Source organism: Humulus lupulus, chromosome 4, assembly GCF_963169125.1.
Source record: "Humulus lupulus chromosome 4, drHumLupu1.1, whole genome shotgun sequence".
Lineage (NCBI taxonomy): Eukaryota > Viridiplantae > Streptophyta > Magnoliopsida > Rosales > Cannabaceae > Humulus > Humulus lupulus.
Window position 1 is genome coordinate 87,520,882 of NC_084796.1, and position 6,682 is coordinate 87,527,563.

The window sequence follows — 6,682 nt, forward strand, 5'->3', positions numbered from 1 at the left end:
CCATACCCAGAATTATATCAAAATCTATCATCACCAATTATACCAAATCAACTGATAATTCCCTGCCATCCACTGTAACAGGTAGTGATCTAACCCATCTCCTAGAAACCATTAACTCCCCAGTAGGCAACATAGTACCAAATGCCATAGGATAGAAGTCACATGGTCTACACAATCCATCTATAATCCTACTAGCAACAAAAGAGTGTGTAGCACCCAAATCAATCAAAACAGTATAGAATGTTCCAGCACTAGAAAGCTGACTTGTAACTATCGAGGGACTAGCCTCGGCCTCTGCCTGGGTCAAGGTCAGCACCCGAGTTGGCGTCAGGTTGTCCACCTTCTTTGGCTCCTCCTTTCTAGCTCTTGGGCAATCTTTGTTCAAATGCCCCATACTACCACAAACAAAGCAGGCTTTCACCCGACATTCCCCAATGTGGTGCCTCCTGCATTGAGCACACTCTGGGAATGCTCTCCAGGTCTCACCGCCACTCTGGCGACCCATCTATATGCCCCATGGCCTCCTGTCTGGCCCTGAAGCTAAAACTGTATCCAAACTCTTCCTCTTCTAATCACTAAGGCCTCCGCCCCTACCAAAACCTGTAAATGGAGGTCCTGGCCTCCTAGAATTCCTTATGGCTGCATTGTCACGCCATATCTTGTTCTCTGCGCTCTCAGCTATAAGCGCCTTCTCCATAACCTATGCATAGGTAGTAAATCCTGGCACAGAGGTAATACGAACATCACGGGCTATCATTGGTTGTAGCCCCTGAAGGAACCTCTCTCTTCTGGTCCCATCAGTGGGCACCAGATCCCTGGAAAACTTTACCAATCTGTCGAACTTTAGGGCGTAATCAGTCACTGTGTAGTAACTTGTTGAATTCCTCAGCCTTCGCAACTTTAACTTCATCGTTGTAGTATTTCTCATTGAACAAGATTCTGAACTCTTCCCATTCCATGGTGGTTACTGCTCTGATCATGGATACCACCTCCCACCATATTCGGGCATCCTCCCGAAACATATAAGTGGCGCAGGCCACTCTCTTGTTACCACCCACCCTCATAAAATCCAGGATGGTGGTTATCATAGTCGTCCACTGCTCAGCCTTCAGTGGATCTGAGCCACCCTCAAAGACTGGTGGATGTTGCTTCCTGAACCTCTCATACAGGGATTACCACTTATCTCCCCCTGCCTGGGGCTGTACTACTACTGGTACCTTTGGCTGTATCACTGCCGGTACCACGGGCTGTGGGTTCCCTGCTGGAACTCGTTGTTGTCGCAAGAGGCATATCTCTTCTTACTGCCTCTCTAATCTAGCTTGCATGTCAGCAAGCACCTGCTGCTAGTTTTCTGGAGCTGGCGGTGGGGCTTGGCCTTGGTCATTCCCTTCACTGGCTTGTAACTCTTGGCCAACCAACCTCTCTGACCTTCGAGGATTCATACTGTTACTCAATCCACTCTACAGTGATCAAATCAACCATTAGGTAATTAATAACTATACCTCTTGCCGCCTGACGGTCCAAGATCAAATAGATAAACAAACAAGTGTAATGTTAATAAGCATGCCATCACTCAACATATTCATTCATGGTGCTAATAAGCACATCATAATATCCATCAACAAATAACAATGCACATATACATATCCAAGCATTTACACAAATATAACATTGCTAATAATAATGTTCTTTTAATCCCTATCAGTATTAACAGTCCTAATAAGCATGTTCAGGCCTATAAATAAATAATAACGCTAATAAGCAGTTCCCTTGCATTCACAAGCAGTAACGATGCTAATAAGCACGTTCTTTATCATTCATGCAACGGTCAAGGGCCAGGCCTATCAAATTATCCCATGTTTCCTCAATAGGCACGCGGATAAGGCATTCATGTCATGTTTAAACATTTAAACACATAACCACATAATAATTATCGAACCTTGAGTCTAGCTTGTCTTTAGTGGCAAGTCTACATGCCCGGCCATTCTTCAGAAGCCCTTAAACCTTGGCAGCTCTAATACCAAATTGTAACATCCTCCTAATCCAGGTCTGTTACACTGTGTACTTTAAATTATGTCAGACTTGCTAATCAAGTCATTTGGCTTAAAACGTGTAACTATGGTTATTGTAAAGGGTTAGGATTAAAAAATTTGGTCAAAGGAGACGTTGAATTTTATTTAAAAAGTTTGATACATTCATGGGATCCCAAAATATTACAACCAAATTCTTAAAGAAGTGTATGTATATAAAAAATTACATCCAGCCGACCAAAGCGGCAAAGACAGGGCTACAACCCTAGTTCCTCTGAGATATCCTCGGCCGTGATGGTCGAGCAGCCGCATATGTACACGCCTCCACCAAAGCTCACCAACTCATGGCTGGTAAAGCTTTACCTTCCCCTTACCTGCACCACAAAGCACTCGTGAGCCAAGGCTCAGCAAGAAAACTCTACATGTGCATAAAGAAAAAATACAAATTTCCAGATACTTATCTAGCATGTCCAGCGATAATAACCTGCACATACAGTCATTCAGTTACAAAAAAATGGTCATTGGATCAATTTGGGGCCATTGCCCTGAACATGTGACCATAGAGCCAACCCCGGGGCCTACGCCCTAGCTATGTGACCATAGAGTCAACTGGGGCCCTCGCTCTTAGCTCAGAGTAACTAGCCATAGAGCTAGCCCAACACCTTTGGTTTTCCAACGACCATAGGGTCGGCCAACATAATAGTACATTGCTAATTTAGGCCTAAGCCTTTCGACCAGCGCATAGTGCACTTTTTCCATCCTTGACTAATAAGTAAAGCCCTGATCCAGGTATTCAAACTTTAATACAGAAACAGATATGAATAGGCATATCCCAACAAAACAAGTACGCAGAATGTTAATCACATGACACCATTGAGTAACCGAACTCATAATACTAATCATACCTATTTAATTGGGCCTCAGGCCCTAACCACAGAATCTATGCAACAAACATGAAACACTTAAACAGGTATAGAATATTCAATTAGGATCAATAACCATGTGAAACAATAGCTTAAACATGAACGTTCTCAAGGGCCCAAGCCCTAATCATAATTATTGATAACATTCAAGCCAAGCCCTGGTCACATATAACACATATTGGGTGTAGTTTTCATACCTCAGGTCCGAATATAGCATAAAATAAGGACGATCCTCAAGCACGATCCTGGTTCTGATCCCCTGGCGATAACCTACTCACAACCATAGTATAGGATTCCATCAATAACAAGCAAGTAAAGGCTTCTGGACCGAGTCTTAGCCTCCGTGGCCTTGAATTCCACTAAACCGGGTAGTGGAATCAATCCCGAGCTCTAAGGAAAAGGTTCTCATCATTAAACACTCCCCAAGGCCAAAACTGCCTAGGCGGGCTGCGACCTACCCTTGAGGGTCACGACGTGCCCCTCTAATCCAAGGCCCTCTCCCTCTGCCAAAGGAATGCAGGCCGTAACCTGTCAAAGAGGGTCACGATGCGCTTCCCAAACAGAGGCCTCCCAGGGCCCTGTGTTCAGCTGAGTCGTGGCCCCTCAAGAACAGGGCCGCGACTTGGCCCTGCGAACCCAAATTTTCCTCATTTTCCAACAGCCAAATCCAACCCAAACTATCCCAATATCACCCCAAACCCATAATTCAATCACCACAACAGTTCTAACATCTTCCCAGCAATAAAACCCAACTAAAACCCAGTTGCAAAACTCATAAAAATACCTAATCAACTATTGAGCTTTAAAGCTCAAGAACTCTTCAATAACAGCCAAACTAAGCATAATAATCAATGGAAATCAAGGTCCAAAGCTTACCTCAACTGTGATCTAAGTCTCCCCAGCTGTCGCTAATCAACTCCCAAGCTTAAGCCTTCAATCTTTCAAGCTTCAACCAACAAATGTCCCATTAATTCACAAGGAATTCCCTTAGAAGAGTTGAGAGAAAAATCAGAGAGAGAGGGAGAGAGAAAGAGTCGGTTGGTGAGCTGTTATAAGTATTTGAGTGTTCTATTTTTTGTTTTCCTTAAGGCTTAAGTGACTTAAGCTAATCCGGAGGCTCGGGGTACCAAAAACGTCCCCGAGGGCAAAATGGTCAAATTCCCCAGTATTCCCTCCAAAAATCACTAACTCCAAATATATCCCCAATTATTCATTCCCATTACCCGATAACCCGATTAAATGCCAAATACCCAAAATACCCCTTGACTCGCCCTGAGTCGGGTATTGGGTCTCGTTGTGACTTTTCCGCTAACTTGCTACCTAGGATTGTCTCATGCCGAGTAACTCAAATAAACCCACATAATAATGTGGTCTCATACATATATGAAAAATATGCAAATATAAACAATTATGCCCATTGTTGACGGTGAAATCTTGTCAACGATATAAGGTTAGAAAACTAAGACTGTATTGCCAAAGGTATCTTAGAAGAAGATGGAGAAAACTTGAAAGAGTAAATGTGCAGAACTACAATGGAGTCGAAATTGTATATTACTTAACAGCCTTAGCATACAATCAATTTTCCCACCCCCTTTTTGGAGGGGTGATGATCTATTTATAATGGAGCTCTAATGGCACCTCATACATTGTGGTCCCTGAGGACAAGATTGTACATAGGTACATTGTCAAGGTAGTGACACAGGTTGTGGTGGGGCAGAAGGTCATGGTGTCGGCCTAGTGCCTAGTCAGAGGCATGCATGTAGTGCTTCCACTCTCTGTAAAAATCCATACCTCCACTTCTTGTGTCATACAGATGTCATGGTCATGCTTCTGTCATCCTCATGGTCGTACGTCCTGCACCCGTATGCGTACGGGTGCTTTGTACCTGATGGCTATGCATGCGAGGCATGCGAGGGTGCGAGGCCCAACGTAGTGCGAGACCCTCGGGTGCATGGCGAGGCATGCATGGGTGCGAGACCCTCGTATACATAGCGAGGCATGCATGGGTGTGTGACCCTCGGGTGCATGGCGAGGCATGCATGGGTGCGAGACCCTTGGGTGCATGGCGAGGCATGGATGGGTGCGAGACCCTCGGACACATGGCAAGGAATGCATGGGTACGAGACCCTCGGGTGCATGGCGAGGCATGCATGGGTGCGAGGGTGCGAGACCCTCGGATGCATGGTGAGGCATGCATGGGTGCGTGACCCTCGGGTGCATGGCGAGGTATGCATGGGTACGAGACCCTCAGGTGCATGGCGAGGCATGCATGGATGCGAGACCCTTAGATACATGGTGAGGCATGCATGGATGCGTGACCCTCGGGTGCATGGCGAGGCATGCATGGGTGCGTGACCCTTGGGTGCATGGTGAGGCATGCATGGGTACGTGACCCTCAGGTGCATAGCGAGGCATGCATGGGTGCGGGACCCTCAGGTGCATGGTGAGGCATGCATGGGTGCGTGACCCTCGGGTGCATGGCAAGGTATGCATGGGTGAGATACCCTCGGTTGCGCGAGGCTCTGCGTGGCATGGAGCGCCTCACTATACGAGGCTGGGCGAGGCCTGGAGTGCCTCACTGTGCGAGGCTGGCTGAGGCAAGGAGCGCCTCGCTGTGCGAGGCTGGCTGAGGCAGGGAGCACCTCGCTATGCGAGGCTGGACGAGGCTAGCTGAGGCAGGGAGCGCCTCACTGTGCGAGGCTGGGCAAGGCTGGCCGAGGCAAGGAGCACCTCGCTGGGCGAGGCTGGCCGAGGCCTAGAGTGTCTCGCTGTGCGAGGCTGGCCGAGGCAAGGAGTGCCTCACTGCGCGAGGCTGGACGAGGCCTGTGGTGTCTCGCTGTGCGAGGCTAGGCGTGGCATGGTGCGAGGCACCCTTCTAGGCATGAGGCCCATCTAAGGCGCGAATCGCCCTGATGGCGCGAGGCCATTAGCCTAGGGAAATGTTCACCTATAATTTCCATACTTTCATCGAGGAAAGCTCTAAGGGAAATTACTCCACATTCTCAAGACCCACAGGTCCGAGCCCAAAAGCATGAATACCCGACCTTTAGCCATGTGGTCTAACTAGAGACCAAAGATGTTTTCCTTGGTCAATTTTTTGCATTCACACTTGCCCCCCAGTCTATAAGGAAGTCTTCAAGTTTCCTGGTAGACTCATAGTAATGCTACACTCACTTTGCTCTGGTGGTACTGCTGGGTGATTCGTGTTCGTTGGTGCACTTTTATTACTTGTAAGGATATGTTGACCCCTTGGGTTCTTGCTATCCTTTTATGTATTTTAGCGTGCACTTATTATTTTTTTGCGAGAAGTGTGCTTCTCGTCATTAGGCATAGTAATATTTTTGCAAGCGTCTTCTTTGAGACCCTTTTTGCAAATGTCTTCATTGAGACCCTTTTTTTGCTAGCGCCTTCTTTTAGACCCTTTTTACAAGCGTCTACTTTGAGACCCTTTTTGCGAGCGTCTACATTGAGACCCTTTTTGCAAGCGTCTACTTTGAGACCGTTTTTGCAAGCGCCTACTTTGAGACCCTTTTACGATTTTTGAGGTGATCTCCCCTCGTGTCGGGACTTTTATGGCTAGATGTTCCTCGTCCAATTTTAAACTTGGTCAGCGACCCCTCTAGCATGACGTCCCCTTCTATATGGACTCTTCAGATGTATCGGTAGTAGGGCGACTAGAAGAAGGTTCGCTTTCTTCAACATGCGAGTCCTATGGCCCTCTTCCACCCG